The sequence below is a fragment of the Pristiophorus japonicus genome, chromosome 4 (assembly GCF_044704955.1).
Source record: "Pristiophorus japonicus isolate sPriJap1 chromosome 4, sPriJap1.hap1, whole genome shotgun sequence".
Classification (NCBI taxonomy): domain Eukaryota; kingdom Metazoa; phylum Chordata; class Chondrichthyes; family Pristiophoridae; genus Pristiophorus; species Pristiophorus japonicus.
This window is the reverse complement of record NC_091980.1, coordinates 140,497,898-140,516,020: the sequence shown is the minus strand read 5'-3', so window position 1 is coordinate 140,516,020 and position 18,123 is coordinate 140,497,898.

Genomic DNA, 18,123 nt, shown 5'->3' with positions numbered 1-18,123 from the left:
CCTCATTGTGAATGCCCACTATCCTGGCAGTGCACCCTCGCAGTGAATGCCCACTATCCTGGCAGTGCATCCTCTCTGTGAATGCCCACTATCCTGGCAGTGCACCCCCGCTGTGAATGCCCACTATCCTGGCAGTGCACCCTCGCTGTGAATGCCCACTATCCTGGCAGTGCATCCTCTCTGTGAATGCCCGCTATCCTGGCAGTGCATCCTCTCTGTGAATGCCCGCTATCCTGGCAGTGTACCCTCGCTGTGAATGCCCACTATCCTGGCAGTGCACCCTCGCTGTGAATGTCCACTATCCTGGCAGTGCATCCTCTCTATGAATGCCCACTATCCTGGCAGTGCACCCTCGCTGTGAATGCCCACTATCCTGGCAGTGCATCCTCTCTGTGAATGCCCATTATCCTGGCAGTGCACCCTCGCTGTGAATGCCCACTATCCTGGCAGTGCACCCTCGCTGTGAATGCCCACTATCCTGGCAGTGCACCCTCGCTGTGAATGCCCACTATCCTGGCAGTATCCTCGCTGTGAATGCCCGCTATCCTGGCAGTGCACCCTCGCTGTGAATGCCCACTATCCTGACAGTATCCTCGCTGTGAATGCCCACTATCCTGGCAGTGCACCCTCGCTGTGAATGCCCACTATCCTAGCAGTGCACCCTCGCTGTGAATGCCCACGATCCTGGCAGTGCATCCTCTCTGTGAATGTCCGCTACCCTGGCAGTGCACCCTCGCTGTGAATGCCCACTATCCTGGCAGTGCACCCTCGCTGTGAATGCCCACTATCCTGGCAGTATCCTTGCTGTGAATGCCCACTATCCTGGCAGTGCACCCTCACTGTGAATGCCCACTATCCTGGCAGTGCACCCTCGCTGTGAATGCCCACTATCCTGGCAGTGCACCCTCGCTGTGAATGCCCACTATCCTGGCAGTGCACCCTCGCTGTGAATGCCCACTATCCTGGTAGTATCCTCGCTGTGAATGCCCACTATCCTGGCAGTATCCTCGCTGTGAATGCCCACTATCCTGGCAGTGCACCCTCACTGTGAATGCCCACTATCCTGGCAGTGACCCTCGCTGTGAATGCCCACTATCCTGGCAGTGCACCCTTATTGTGAATGTCCACTATCCTGGTAGTGCACCCTTGCTGTGAATGCCCACTATCCTGGCAGTGCACCCTCACTGTGAATGCCCACTATCTTGGCAGTATCCTCGCTGTGAATGCCCGCTATCCTGGCAGTGCACCCTCACTGTGAATGCCCACTATCCTGGCAGTGCACCCTCACTGTGAATGCCCACTATCCTGGCAGTGCATCCTCACTGTGAATCCCGCTATCCTGGCAGCATATCCTCGCTGTGAATGCCCACTATCCTGGCAGTGTACCGTCGCTGTGAATACCCACTATCCTGGCAGTGCACCCACGCTGTGAATGCCCGCTATCCTGGCAGTGCATGAATGCCCACTATCCTGGCAGTGCACCCTCGCTGTGAATGCCCACTATCCTGGCAGTGCACCCTCGCTGTGAATGCCCACTATCTTGGCAGTACCCTCGTTGTGAATGCCCACTATCCTGGCAGTGCACCCTCGCTGTGATTGCCCACTATCCTGGCAGTGCACCCTCTCTGTGAATGCCCACTATCCTGGCAGTGCACCCTCGCTGTGAATGTCCCCATCCTGGCAGTGCATGCTCATTGTGAATGCCCACTATCCTGGCAGTGTACCCTCGCTGTGAATGCCCGCTATCCTGGCAGTGCACCCTCATTGTGAATGCCCACTATCCTGGCAGTGGACCCTTGCTGTGAATGCCCACTATCCTGGCAGTGTACCCTCGCTGTGAATGCCCACTATCCTGGCAGTGCACCCTCGCTGTGAATGCCCGCTATCCTGGCAGTGCATCCTCGCTGTGAATGCCCGCTATTCTGGCAGTGCACCCTCGCTGTGAATGCCCGCTATCCTGGCAGTGTACCGTCGCTGTGAATACCCACTATCCTGGCAGTGCACCCTCGCTGTGAATGCCCGCTATCCTGGCAGTGCATGAATGCCCACTATCCTGGCAGTGCACCCTCGCTGTGAATGCCCACTATCCTGGCAGTGCACCCTCGCTGTGAATGCCCACTATCTTGGCAGTACCCTCGTTGTGAATGCCCGCTATCCTGGCAGTGCACCCTCGCTGTGATTGCCCACTATCCTGGCAGTGCACCCTCGCTGTGAATGCCCACTATCCTGGCAGTGCACCCTCGCTGTGAATGTCCCCATCCTGGCAGTGCATGCTCATTGTGAATGCCCACTATCCTGGCAGTGCACCCTCGCTGTGAATGCCCACTATCCTGGCAGTGCAGCCTCATTGTGAATGCCCACTATCCTGGCAGTGCACCCTCGCAGTGAATGCCCACTATCCTGGCAGTGCATCCTCTCTGTGAATGCCCACTATCCTGGCAGTGCACCCCCGCTGTGAATGCCCACTATCCTGGCAGTGCACCCTCGCTGTGAATGCCCACTATCCTGGCAGTGCATCCTCTCTGTGAATGCCCGCTATCCTGGCAGTGCATCCTCTCTGTGAATGCCCGCTATCCTGGCAGTGTACCCTCGCTGTGAATGCCCACTATCCTGGCAGTGCACCCTCGCTGTGAATGTCCACTATCCTGGCAGTGCATCCTCTCTATGAATGCCCACTATCCTGGCAGTGCACCCTCGCTGTGAATGCCCACTATCCTGGCAGTGCATCCTCTCTGTGAATGCCCATTATCCTGGCAGTGCACCCTCGCTGTGAATGCCCACTATCCTGGCAGTGCACCCTCGCTGTGAATGCCCACTATCCTGGCAGTGCACCCTCGCTGTGAATGCCCACTATCCTGGCAGTATCCTCGCTGTGAATGCCCGCTATCCTGGCAGTGCACCCTCGCTGTGAATGCCCACTATCCTGGCAGTATCCTCGCTGTGAATGCCCACTATCCTGGCAGTGCACCCTCGCTGTGAATGCCCACTATCCTGGCAGTGCATCCTCTCTGTGAATGCCCACTATCCTGGCAGGGCACCCCTGCTGTGAATGCCCACTATCCTGGCAGTGCACCCTCGCTGTGAATGCCCACTATCCTGGCAGTGCATCCTCTCTGTGAATGCCCGCTATCCTGGCAGTGCATCCTCTCTGTGAATGCCCGCTATCCTGGCAGTGTACCCTCGCTGTGAATGCCCACTATCCTGGCAGTGCACCCTCGCTGTGAATGCCCGCTATCCTGGCAGTGCATCCTCTCTGTGAATGCCCGCTATCCTGGCAGTGTACCCTCGCTGTGAATGCCCACTATCCTGGCAGTGCATCCTCTCTATGAATGCCCACTATCCTGGCAGTGCACCGTCGCTGTGAATGCCCACTATCCTGGCAGTTCACCCTCGCTGTGAATGCCCACTATCCTGGCAGTATCCTTGCTGTGAATGCCCACTATCCTGGCAGTGCACCCTCACTGTGAATGCCCACTATCCTGGCAGTGCACCCTCGCTGTGAATGCCCACTATCCTGGCAGTATCCTCGCTGTGAATGCCCGCTATCCTGGCAGTGCACCCTCGCTGTGAATGCCCACTATCCTGGCAGTATCCTCGCTGTGAATGCCCAATATCCTGGCAGTGTACCCTCGCTGTGAATGCCCACTATCCTGGCAGTGCACCCTCGCTGTGAATGCCCACTATCCTAGCAGTGCACCCTCGCTGTGAATGCCCGCTATCCTGGCAGTGCACCCTCGCTGTGAATGCCCACTATCCTGGCAGTGCACCCTCGCTGTGAATGCCCACTATCCTGGCTGTATCCTCGCTGTGAATGCCCACTATCCTGGCAGTGCACCCTCACTGTGAATGCCCACTATCCTGGCAGTGCACCCTCGCTGTGAATGCCCACTATCCTGGCAGTGCACCCTCGCTGTGAATGCCCACTATCCTGGCAGTGCACCCTCGCTGTGAATGCCCACTATCCTGGTAGTATCCTCGCTGTGAATGCCCACTATCCTGGCAGTATCCTCGCTGTGAATGCCCACTATCCTGGCAGTGCACCCTCACTGTGAATGCCCACTATCCTGGCAGTGCACCCTCGCTGTGAATGCCCACTATCCTGGCAGTGCACCCTCGCTGTGAATGCCCGCTATCCTGGCAGTGCACCCATGCTGTGAATGCCCACTATCCTGGCAGTGCACCCTCGCTGTGAATGCCCCCATCCTGGCAGTGCATGCTGATTGTGAATGCCCACTATCCTGGCAGTGCACCCTCGCTGTGAATGCCCACTATCCTGGTAGTGCACCCTCGCTGTGAATGCCCACTATCCTGGCAGTGCACTCTCGCTGTGAATGCCCGCTATTCTGGAAGTGCACTGTGAATGCCCACTATCCTGGCAGTGCACCCTCGCTGTGAATGCCCACTATCCTGGCAGTGCACCCTCGCTGTGAATGCCCGCTATCCTGGCAGTGCATGCTCATTGTGAATGCCCGCTATCCTGGCAGTGCACCCTCGCTGTGAATGCCCACTATCCTGGCAGTGTACCCTCGCTGTGAATGCCCGCTATCCTGGCAGTGCACCCTCGCTGTGAATGCCCACTATCCTGGCAGTGCACCCATGCTGTGAATGCCCACTATCCTGGCAGTGCACCCTCGCTGTGAATGCCCACTATCCTGGCAGTGCATCCTCTCTGTGAATGCCCGCTACCCTGGCAGTATCCTCGCTGTGAATGCCCAATATCCTGGCAGTGTACCCTCGCTGTGAATTCCCACTATCCTGGCAGTGTACCCTCGCTGTGAATGCCCACTATCCTGGCAGTGCACCCTCGCTGTGAATGCCCACTATCCTGACAGTGTACCCTCGCTGTAAATGCCCGCTATACTGGCAGTGCACCCTCGCTGTGAATGCCCACTATCCTGGCAGTGCACCCATGCTGTGAATGCCCACTATCCTGGCAGTGCACCCTCGCTGTGAATGCCCACTATCCTGGCAGTGCATCCTCTCTGTGAATGCCCGCTATCCTGGCAGTATCCTCGCTGTGAATGCCCAATATACTGGCAGTGTACCCTCGCTGTGAATGCCCACTATCCTGGCAGTGTACCCTCTCCGTGACTGCCCACTATCCTGGCAGTGCACCCTCGCTGTGAATGCCCACTATCCTGGCAGTGCACCCTTGCTATGAATGCCCACTATCCTGGCAGTATCCTCACTGTGAATGCCCACTATCCTGGCAGTATCCTCGCTGTGAATGCCCGCTATCCTGGCAGTGCACCCTCGCTGTGAATGCCCACTATCCTGGCTGTGCACCCTCGCTGTGAATGCCCGCTATCCTGGCAGTGCATGCTCATTGTGAATGCCCACTATCCTGGTAGTGCACACGATGCTTTCATCCTGCGGGAGAGCACTGTGCCACGATTCTTCCAGCCACCACATGAAGGTCACGGTTGGCTGCTCGGCAACAAAGGCTATGGTCTAGCCACCTGGCTCATGACATCCCTCTGCAACCCCAATACCCGTGCTGAGCATCGCTACAACGAGAGCCATGCAGCAACCCGGAACCTCATACAGCATAGTATCGGGGTGCTAAAGCAACGTTTCCGATGCCTGGACTGCTCTGGAGGTAGCCTTCAATATTCCCCTGATCAGGTCTCGCTCTTCATTGTGGTGTGCTGCATGCTGCACAACCTGTCCATGAGGAGAACCCAGGCATTGCCACTGGGAATTGCAGCTCACCTCAGGAGGAGGAAGAGGGGCATGATGATGCACAGTATGGCGAGGCAGACCAGGAGGAGAATTAGCAGCCACGGAGGAGGCACCGTGCCAATGCTGTCGCTGCAAGGGCCACATGTCAGGGCCTCATCCTGCATCGGTTCCAATACATCAACGACCAGATGACGAACGGGCCTCACAATTACATCACAATGTGCTAGGCTCATGGCACAGCTCCGTGAAATTCACAATAATATACATCACGACAAAGCAAACGGTCAAATCTACATTTTATTATCTCTAAAAAGAGTGTGCCTCAAGCAGCTCACCAATAGCCCTTCACCAGCAACTAATAAAGAATATAACAAATGTCCCTTGAATCAGCATAACACACCAGCAATTTCATGATTATATATACAAACGCACCTCCCATCTTCTGTTTGTTTTTGCAACCGAAACTTGCTCACAACAGGCACCAACAAATGCGGACCGGAGGAGGGGAGTCTGACCTCCACGCCCTCACGGAGGTGGAAGAGTTAGTGGTCACCCTCATGGGTGCACAAGTGGGTGCGGTAAGGGTCGGGGAAGCCCGCCCCCCTGGGGACAGTGACGGTATGTTCATCCCCATTCCCTCTTATATAAGACCATCTACCCCTGAAACCACATGCCTTTCCCACTTTACAAAGAAATGTCCTATGTAACCTCCCTCTGCCCTTCCTGCCTCTCCCTTGCTGCTACCCACAGTCCTGCTGCTTTGTGTTATAGATAAGGAGCCAGAAATGCAACAACCTGTCTGTGAGGTGTCTGTTATGTATGTAAACTTTATAATTGTGTAAGACTTGCCACCAGAGGGCACACCTATTGGAGACCCAAGGGTCACCGGCAAACGTTGTGCAAGCAAGTATAAAAGGTTGTCTGCCATGCTGCTTTGGCACTCTGGAGTTTTATTAAAGAGACTAAGGTCACATCAGTTTGAGCTTACAGTATACAGTTTTGTGGAGTTATTCTGAACATAACAATTGGCGACGAGTAACAGATCACGAACAATCACACGGTTATGGCTGCCATTGGTATTCTTGAGAGATTTATTGACGGTAATGATAGAGAAGCCTTCATTGAGCGTCTTGACCATTACTTCGTGGCCAACGAGCTGGATACGGAAGATACCGTGGCCAAGCGCAGGACGATTCTCCTCACCGTTTGCAGATCCATGATATATGGCTTCATCAAAAATCTGCTAGCACCGACGAAACCAATGGAGAAGACATATGCAGAGTTGTGCACGCTGGTTAGGGAAAACCTCAAGCCGAAGGAGAGCATCTTAATAGCCAGGTATCGCTTTTATACTCACCATCGCTCCGAGGGCTAGGATGTGGTGAACTATGTCGCCGACCTAAGATGCCTTGCGGGACCGTGCGAATTTGCTGGATTTTTGGGGGAAATGTTGTGGGACTTTTTCGTGCTTGGAATCGGCCACGAGGTCATTCTTCGCAAGCTGCTGGCTGCTAAACCCCCAGATCAGAGCAAGGCCATCACGATAGCCCAGGCTTTTATGACCACGAACGATAATACTAAACAGATATCATTGCAGCATCGGAACTCACCGGCAAGTACTGTGCATAAAATAACACCTTCAGCAGGCAGAACTGTACATGGCAGGGCCTAAACGCCTGCAGATGCCAGACCTAGGATGACTCAGAGTCCGGCATGGGGCGTGAATGCGAAGCCATCAGCACCATGTTGGTGCTGCGGGGGTAATCATCAAACCCATCAATGTCATTCAAGCAAAGGCTGCGGAACAATGGGCCACCTCCAGTGAATGTGCAAACTTGCTACGACTCATCACGTGGCAGAGTCAGCAGAAGATGACCAATCTGGCGCGAATCACGCTGAATGAGTAAGAGAGGCAACTCAACCCGAGGCTGAAGAGGAAATTAAATAGCATTTCAGTTTCCATGGAATTGGACATGGGAGCGAGTCAGTCAATTATGAGCTAGAAGGCTTTTGAGAAACTGTGGGGCAACAAGGCACAAAGGCCAAAACTAAGCCCGATTTATACAAAGCTGCGCACTTACACCAAAAAGCTCACACCAGTCATTCGCAGTGCGGCAGTGAAGGTATCGTACAATGGAGCTGTGCATGATTTATCACTGTGGATTGTACCAGGTGATGGCCCATCGCTGTTCGGCAGAAGCTGGCAAGGAAAGATCTGATGGAACTGGGATGACATCAAAGCACTGTTTTCAGTAGATGATGCCTCGTGCGATCAAGTGCTAAACAAATTTCCGTCGCTCTTTGAAACAGGCATTGGCAACTTCACAGGCGCCAAAGTACAGATCCATCTTCGTCCCTGATGCACGCCTGTTCATCACAAGGCCTAAGTGGTTCCATATATGAAGCGGGAGAAAGTCGAGATTGAACTGGACAGACTTCAACGAGAGGGAATCATATCGCCATTCGAGTTCAACGAGTGGGCCAGTCCAATTGTTCCGGTGTTGAAAAGCGATGGCACGGTTAGAATCTGCAGAGACTACAAGGTAACGATCAACTGAGTCTCGTTACAGGATCAGTACCCACTACCCAAAGTGGATGACCTGTTCGCAACGTTAGCAGGGGGAAAGTCGTTCACGAAGTTGGATCTAACCCCTGCTTACATGACACAGGAGCTGGCTGAATCTTCGAAAAGATTGACGTGCCTCAACACGCACCAAGGACTGTTCATAGACCACAGATGCCCTTTGGGAACTCGCTCGGCTGCTCCCATTTTCTAGAGGAACATGGAGAGTCTGCTGAAATCAGTTCCACGCACCGTTGTTTTTCAAGACGACATCCTGATCACCGGTCGTGACACCACCGAACACTAGAAGAGGTTCTAAAGTGTGGGACAAGGCTGAAGTGCTCCAAGTGTGTTTTCCTAGCGCCAGAGTTCGAATTTTTGGGGAGAAAGATTACAGCAGACAGCATCAGACCCACAGACTCTAAGACGGAGGCCATCAAGAATGCATCCAGACCACAGCTGCGGAGCTGCGTTCGTTCCTGGGACTCCTCACATATTTTGGTAACTTTCTACCCGGGTTGAGCACTTTGCTGGAACTTTTGCATTTATTGCTACGTAAGGATGATGACTGGGTTTGGGGTAAATCTCAAGAGACTGCCTTTGAGAAGGGCAGAAACCTACTATGTTCTAACAAGTTACTTGTATTGTATGACCCGTGTAAACGTCTAGTGCTAGCTTGTGATGCATCTTTGTACGGGGTCGGTTGTGTGTTACAGCAAGTCAATGTGTCAGGCAAACTGCAACCGGTTGCATATGCGTCTAGCAGTTTATCTAAGGCTGAAAGAGCCTACAGCATGGGTGAGAAAGAAGCACTAGCATGGGTATTACGGGGTTAAGAAAATGCACCAATACCTAATCGGACTCTCGAGTTCGAAACTGACCACAAACCGCTCATTTTGTTGTTTTCAGAAAGCAAAGGTATAAGCACCAATGCTTCGTCCCGCATCCAAAGATGGGCAGTAACATTATCTGTGTATGACTATGTAATCCGCCACGGACCAGGTACTGAGAACTGCGCTGATGCCCTCAATCGGCTACCATTACCCACCACCGGGTTGAAAATGGCACAACCTGCAGACTTGCTTCGTGTAATGGGTGTTTTTGAGAGTGAGGGGTCACCCGTCAAGGCTTGCCAGATCAGTACCTGGACTAGCCAGGATCCTCTGCTATCACTAGAAAAAAACTGCATCCTTAATGGGAGCTGGTCGGCTGTTCCCGGGGAAATGCAAGACAAAATTAAGCCGTTTTACCGACGTAAGAATGAAATGTCCATCCAATTGGATTGTATCCTATGGGGAAATCGCATGGTTTTGCCAAAAAAAGCCAGGGAAACGTTTATACATGACCTACACAGTACCCACCCAGGCATAGTCATGATTAGAGCTATTGCCAGGTCGCACATTTGACTCGGAATTGGAGTCATGCGTACACCAATGTAACACTTGCTCACAGTTGAGCAATGCTCCGAAGGAGGCCCCACTGAGTCTGTGGTCATGGCCCTCCAAACTGGTCCAGGCTCCATGTAGATTTTGTTGGCCCCTTTCTAGGAAAGATGTTCCTAGTAGCAGTGGACGCTTAATCTAAATGGATTGAATGTATAATAGTGTCATCATGTACATCCACTGCCACCATTGAAAGCCTCAGGGCCATGTTCGCCACCCATGGTTTGCCTGAAGTCCTTGTTAGTGACAATGGACCATGTTTCACCAGCTTGGAATTCAACGAGTTCATGACCCGCAATGGCATCAAACATGTCAGGTATGCCCCGTTTAAGCCCGCATCCAACGGTCAAGCGGAACGGGCCGTCCAAACTATCAAGCAGAGCCTGAAACGTGTGATGGACAGTTCCCTGCAGACCCGGTTATCTCGGGTGCTGCTCAGCTACCGCACGCGACCCTACTCGCTTACCGGGGTTCCCCTGGCAGAATTGTTAATGAAGAGAGCACTCAAAACCAGGCTCTCCTTAGTCCACCCGGATCTCAATGATCATGTAGAAACCTGGCATCACTGGCATAACGTGTACCACGATCGCACAGCGGTATCGCAGACATTGAGGCTAATGACCCCGTGTTTGTTCTTAATTACGGTCATGGTCCCAAGTGGATTGCTGGTACTGTCTTAGCCAAGGAGGGGAATAGAGTGTTTGTTGTCAAACTTTTGAATGGGTAAACGTGCAGAAAGCATTTGGATCAGACCAAACTGCGATTCACTGACAACCAAGAACAGTTTGAAGAGGACATTACCATCATTGATCCACCAACACACACCCAACCAGCAATCGACCTCACTGTTAGTCACGAGGATGAACCCACCATGCCTGACAGTCCGATCAGACCAGCCAACCGCAGTGCAGCAATGATCCGACCAACTCACCCACGCCAGAACTTCAACTCAGGTGATCAACCCGAGAGCGAAGGGCCCCGGATTGCATCAACTTGTAAATAACTTGTATCTCAGACTTTGGAGGGGAGTGATATTATGATGCAAACATTATAACTGTGTAAGACTTGCCACCAGAAGGCGCACCTGTTGGAGACCCAAGGGTCACTGGCAAACCTCGTGCAAGCAAGTTTAAAAGGTTGTCTGCCATGCTGCTTCAGCATTCTGGAGTTTGATTAAAGAGACTAAGGTCACATCAGTTTGAGCTTACAGTATATAGTCTTGTGGAGTTATTCTGAACATAACAGTGTCCACCTCAAAGACGGGGGAGATGAGGAGGAAGGGGGGAGACAGTTTTGCGCCAGTCCAAACACGATCCATCTGCTGCAGACAGTGGTGGATGAGCCGATCTTCCTGGGGTTTGCTGAGCCTGAGGTTCCTGGACTCAGTGGCCTGCAGCAATGTCCAGTACGAAGGGAAGCTCAGGGGCCAGCTTGTTGGAGATGGTCATTGTGCGGCCCTTGTGCGGCTCGAATGTTTCTTGCCACCTATCAGCCCAAGCCTGGATGTTGTCTAGCTGCACGGTGGTAGTGCCACACAACACGATGGCGGGTGTCCTCAATGTGAAGATGGGACTTCGTCTCCACAAGGACTGTCATGGACAGATGTATCTGCGACAAGTAGAGGTCAAGTAGGTTTTTCCCTCGTGTTGGTTCTCTCACCACCTGCTGCAAGCCCTGTATGGCAGCTGTGTCCTTCAGGACTCGACCAGCTCGGTCAGTAGTGGTGCTACCGAGCCACTCTTGGTGATGAACATTGAGGTCCCCACCCAGAGTACATTCTGCGTCCTTGATTTCCAGTTGTGTTCAACATGGAGGACACAGATTGCTCAGCTGAGGGAGGGCGGTAGGAGGTTTTCTTGCCCATGTTTGACCTGATGCCATGAGACTTCATGGGGTCCAGAGCCAATGTTGAGGACTCCCAGGGCCACTCCCTCCCGACTGTGTACCACTGTGCCACCATCCCTGGTGGGTCTGTCCTGCCAGTGGGACAGGACATACCCAGTGATGGTGATGGAGGAGTCTGGGACGTTGGCTGTTGGTAAGATTCTGTCAGTATGACTATGTTTGGCTGATGCTTGACTAGTTTTGGGACAGCTCTCCCAATTTTGGCACAAGGCCCCAGATGTTAGTGAGGGGGACCTTGCAGAGTCAACTGGGCTGGGTGTGCCTCCATCGTGTCTGAATCCTGCTCCACGCCAGGTGGTCCATTGGTTTTATTATTAGACCTTGTTTAGCAGTTTGTTACAACTGAGTGGCTTGCTGGTCCATTTCAGGGGGCAGTTAATAGTCAACAACATTGCTGTGGGACTGGAGTCACATATAGGCCTGACTGGGTAAGGACACCATGTTTCCTTCCCTAAAGGACATTCGTAAACCAGTTGGGTATTTATGGTCATAATTACTGATACCAGCTTTTTATTCGCGATTTATTTAAATTCAAATTCACACCCTGACATGGTGGGATTTGAAGCCACATCTCCAGATTCTCAGTCCAGGCCCCTGTATTACTGGCCCAGTAACACAATCACTGTCCCACCGTGCCCATTTACTGAGGGACTGAGATTAAGAATGCTGCGAATGTTTAACAAGCTGCAGCTTTTCTTTTGTTTGAAAGTTTCTCTCAAAATGTGTCTGTGTGATGTTTGTTTCTGGGGTCAGCTCCGCCCTCTTTCCCCTCACAGAGCTAAAAGCTGTTTAACCCTCTGTAGTCCTGTCCGTGATGTTGGGAGTAGTTGAAGCATTTTAATCAATGGCTTTTCTATAATTGTATGCTGTCTTCAGTTTGTTCAGTTAGTAATACCTGCTCTCCTGTATGGCTCAGAGACATGGACCATGTACAGTAGGCACCTTAAGTCACTGGAGAAATATCACCAACAATGTCTCTGCAAGATCCTGCAAATCCCCTGGGCGGATAGACGCAGCAACGCTAGCGTCCTCGACCAGGCCAACATCCCCAGCATCGAAGCACTGACCACACTCGATCAGCTCCGCTGGGCGGGCCACATTGTTCACATGCCAGACACGAGACTCCCAAAGCAAGTGCTCTACTCGGAACTCCTTCATGACAAATGAGCCAAAGGTGGGCAGAGGAAACAGTTCAAGGACAACCTCAAAGTCTCCCTGATAAAGTGCAACATCCCCACCGACACCTGGGAGCCCCTGACCAAAGACCGCCCTAAGTGCATCCGGGAGGGCGCCGAGCACCTCGAATCTCATTACCGAGAGCGTGCAGAAACCAAGCGCAGGTAGCGGAAGGAGTGTGCGGCAAACCAGTCCCACCCACCCCTTCCCTCAACGACTATCTGTCCCACCTGTGACAGGGACTGTGGTTCTTGTATTGGATTGTTCAGCCACCTAAGGACTCATTTTTTGAGTGGAAGCAAGTCTTCCTTGATTCCGATGATGATGATGATGATGTGTTCTCTCTGTATGTACACACGTGTATTAGTTTTGAGATATTGAGTCCCTCTGTTTCCGGTGTTGAACTGATTTGCAGTAATTGAACAGATTGAGTGTTTGATTAAATTATCAAATGCTGAAACTGGTTTTCTGTGTGTGGCCACTACAGACAGTGAGTTATTTACACTGTGTGAGTAATTCTTGGGCTCGCGACCTGGGATTATCACATTAAGCTTTCTGAGTTCACAACCCATTGCAGAGGTCAGTATTTTTAAGGTGCATGAAAGCGTGAATATGGTTGTTGGGTGAGTTCATTTCATTTTAAGGTTGTGCCCCAGAAATATGAGACTTGGGGCAATCTTTTGTGCTTTAAGTTAAAGACGCAAGTGCGGATTTATTTGGACTGAAATTTATTTCTGCCGCTGTTAAAAGCACAAAGAGTTTTTCTACAAAAACAGGTAAAATGCAGCGATGAAGAATCACCAGTTGCAGTTGCAGGATGGTGGTTGTCGATCAATTTCAACTTCTTCACACTTTGTTTTAATTGGAATAAAGCTAAACACTGCTCTCGCTTTCTGCAGTTTAAATGTGATGAGCCAACTGAAATGCTGCCTTTCCTGACAAAAATGTGTTTAAAATTAATCCAGAATTTAATTGTATTAGGATCTGTGTGCACGTTGTTACGGCACTAAGAATTTTGCAGCTGAAAATTTGGGACAATTTGTAAAATTTGGAGCTGCAGTTCCTGTCAGGGGCGGGACCAAGGCCCAATGGGACGGGAATTTTCCAGCGCTACACGGAGGGGTGCATTGCGCTGGCGGGAAGACTGGGCCCTCCCCTTCCATTAAAGGGTAAGGCCAAGCTGATGACTCTGTATGAGGCAGAAGGGGAGATCGCTGGACCACCAGGGAGCAGGGTGCTGTGGCAGCAGCCCAGCACGCAAGCGGAGTGTCAGGCTACAAGACCATGGCACGAACCTCACAATCTGCAGTAAACAAGGCCGCAACTGGTAAGTCAGCCATTTTAACATTTTCCAGCGCCATACCTCCCCGTTAATTTTCACCCTGCTGTGACTATTGCAATTCCACACCTTCCACCCGACCAGAAGCCTCTCGAGATGTTCAAGGTGGAGTCCATAGGCGTCCTCGAAGGGGACATACATAAGGAATTGGTTAACTATCCAAAGGTATTGGCAGAGAGTGGTGAACCCAGGGTGGCACCAGATTTATCGCTGAACTCTGATCAAAGGCACGTGGATGTGTCGGTGTGATGTCACCCAGAACAGTGTACCGGCTTGTGGTTTCACCCTGGATGATCGCTCCCCTAATTGTATAGTTAGTGTTCAAACTTGAAATTCTCGAAATATCCCGTCATATCTGTGATGTCTGTAAGTGCTGTAAGCTTGTAATGCTTGTAGCGCCATACTGTGAATGTGGACATATTGTGTACTGCAGCTGTAGAGTTATAATAAACAGACAGGCAGTTTCCAGGAGCTTCTGGACCAAGCAGCCTCCATGTTAGGAGCTGTGTGTGTGTGCTCTGTGAAGATATCACAGTTGGCGACTGAGGATGGAGATTTTTCGGATGTTTAAAGCTTAAATTTTGTTGGTGAAGGATTCAACCAGCCGACAGAAGACTTTGGAAGTTTCTGTCTTTGAAAAAAAAGCTACAAAATCCGAGGTAAACTACAGCACACGGTGAGAACACGGCTAGAGTTTAAACATGGCAGGTGTAATCGGATATTTGGGTGAATATAGACACGACCAGTAACGTTTTAAAGCATATGTGGATCGGCTAGAAATGTATTTCACTGCAAATAACATAATCGAAGTTCGAGACAATGCAGTCCAGAACCAGGCTGTGTTGGAATGGAAGAAGCGATCTTCTTATCCGTGGCAGGTCCGACATTGTACGAAACCCTTGTAAATCTGCTTGTGCCTGACGATCCAAAGGACACAACGCTTAAAGAGATTTTAACGAAGCTGGAGCAGCACGATAACCCCATACCATTAGAAATTGCTGAAAGCTATCGTTTCGGGATACGGAATCAAAAAATTGATGAAAGTATCGCTGATTACATCATAGCATTAAAAAAGCTATCGATGCACTGTAATTTTGGGAACTTTCAAAACCGAGCATTACGGGATCGTTTTGTTTGTGGGGTGAAAAATGATGCGATCAGAAGGAAGTTATTGACGACGGATGACTTGACTTTTGAGATTGCTTGTCAGACAGCGAGGTCGATGAGCATGGCCGAACAATATTCATAAGAACAAAAGAACATAAGAATTAGGAACAGGAGTAGGCTATCTAGCCCCTCGAGCCTGCTCCGCCACTCAACAAGATCATGGCTGATCTGGCCGTGGACTCAGCTCCACTTACCCGCCCGCTCCCCGTAACCCTTAATTCCCTTATTAGTTAAAAATCTATCTATCTGTGATTTGAATACATTCAATGAGCTAGCCTCAACTGCTTCCCTGGGCAGAGAATTCCACAGATTCACAACCCTCTGGGAGAAGAAATTCCTTCTCAGCTCGGTTTTAAATTGGCTCCCCCGTATTTTGAGGCTGTGCCCCCTAGTTCTAGTCTCCCCGACCAGTGGAAACAACCACTCTGCCTCTATCCCTTTCATTATTTTAAATGTTTCTATAAGATCACCCCTCATCCTTCTGAACTCCAACGAGTAAAGACCCAGTCTATTCAATCTATTATCATAAGGTAACCCCCTCATCTCTGGAATCAGCCTAGTGAATCGTCTCTATACCCCCTTCAAAGCTAGTATATCCTTCCTTAAGTAAGGTGACCAAAACTGCACGCAGTACTCCAGGTGCGGCCTCACCAATACCCTATACAGTTGCAGCAGGACCTCCCTGCTTTTGTACTCCATCCCTCTCGCAATGAAGGCCAACATTCCATTTGCCTTCCTGATTACCTGCTGTACCTGCAAACTAACTTTTTGGGATTCATGCACAAAGACCCCCAGGTCCCTCTGCACCGCAGCATGTTGTAATTTCTCCCCATTCAAATAATATTCCCTTTTACTGTTTTTTTTTCCAAGGTGGATGACCTCACATTTTCCGACATTGTATTCCAGCTGCCAAACCTCAGCCCATTCGCTTAACCTATCTAAATCTCTTTGCAGCCTCTCTGTGTCCTCTGTACAACCCGCTTTCCCACTAATCTTTGTGTCATCTGCAAATTTTGTTGCACTGCACTCTGTTCCCTCTTCCAGGTCTTCTATGTATATTGTAAACAGTTGTGGTCCCAGCACCGATCCCTGTGGCACACCACTAACCACCGATTGCCAACCCCAAAAGGGCCCATTTATCCCGACTCTCTGCTTTCTGTTAGCCAGCCAATTCTCGATCCATGCTAATACATTTCCTCTGACTCCGCGTACCTTTATCTTCTGCAGTAACCTTTTGTGTGGCACCTTATCGAATGCCTTTTGGAAATCTAAATACACCACATCCATCGGTACACCTCTATCCACCATGCTCGTTATATCCTCAAAGAATTCCAGTAAATTAGTTAAACATGATTTCCCTTTCATGAATCCATGTTGTGTCTGCTTGATTGCACTTTTCCTGTCTAGGTGTCCCGCTGTTTCTTCCTTAATGATAGCTTCAAGCATTTTCCCCACTACAGATGTTAAACTAACTGGCCTATAGTTGCCTGCCTTTTGTCTGCCCCCTTTTTTAAACAGAGGCGTTACATTAACTGCTTTCCAATCCGCTGGTACCTCCCCAAAGTCCAGAAAATTTTGGTAGATTATAACGAATGCATCTGCTATAACTTCTGCCATCTCTTTTAATACCCTGGGATGCATTTCATCAGGACCAGGGGACTTGTCTACCTTGAGATCCATTAGCCTGTCCAGCACTACCCCCCTAGTAATAGTGATTGTCTCAAGGTCCTCCCTTCCCACATTCCCGTGACCAGCAATTTTTAGCATGGTTTTTGTGTCTTCCACTGTGAAGACCGAAGCAAAATAATTGTTCAAGGTCTCAGCCATTTCCACATTTCCCATTATTAAATCCCCCTTCTCATCTTCTAAGGGACCAACATTTACTTTCGTCACTCTTTCCCATTTTATATATCGGTAAAAGCTTTTATTATCTGTTTTTATGTTTTGCGTAAGTTTACTTTCGTAATCTATCTTTCCTTTCTTTTCTGCTTTCTTCGTCATTCTTTGCTGTCATTTAAAATTTTCCCAATCTTCTAGTTTCCCACTAACCTTGGCCACCTTATACGCATTGGTTTTTAATTTGATACTCTCCTTTATTTCCTTGGTTATCCAAGGCTGGTTTTCCCTTCTCTTACCGCCCTTCCGAGAATTAAATAATGATTACGGTCGTCAGTCAATCGAGGTAAATCACCTGCAGGTTGAAAGTAAAAGATGGCCAAGGCCGAAAGTCTCAGAAACTGGAAATTCTACCAGTGTCAAAGTCGTGCTACAGGTGCCTGGGACAACACATTGCTAAAAGTTGTCCATACGTGAATGCAGAGTGTTTCTTCTGCAGACTGACTGGGCATCTTGCTGAGGCGTGCTGACTGAAGGGTAAACCAATTTTTAAAGCTATGAGTCCAGCGTTCAAAGCTATGAGTAGTAATCCAAAGAGACTGCATGGCTTGGAAGAACAACAACAGGATAAAGAGATGTTAGAATTAAACATCATCAGGAGCACGAGGTTAACGGACAGCGATTCGGAAAGCATCAAAATCCACATAGATGTTGCGGGATTCAAGATACCAATGGAAATTGACATGGGTGCCTCCGTGAGTGTAATACCGGAGTCACTGTACCGTGACAAATTGCGTGATTTCGAACTGGAGAAATCCAAGGTAGAGCTGCGAGGCTTCTCGGGAGAGAAAATTCCTGTATTAGCCGGATCACCGAACCGGTGATATAGAAAGATCAATTTCAGAACTTGCCTCTAATAATAGTGAAAGGAGACAAGACTGCTTTACTAGGAAGAAATTGGTTAAGCGCACTGAAGCTGGATTGGAGTAAGATCTTCTCTGTGGAAGCGAGAT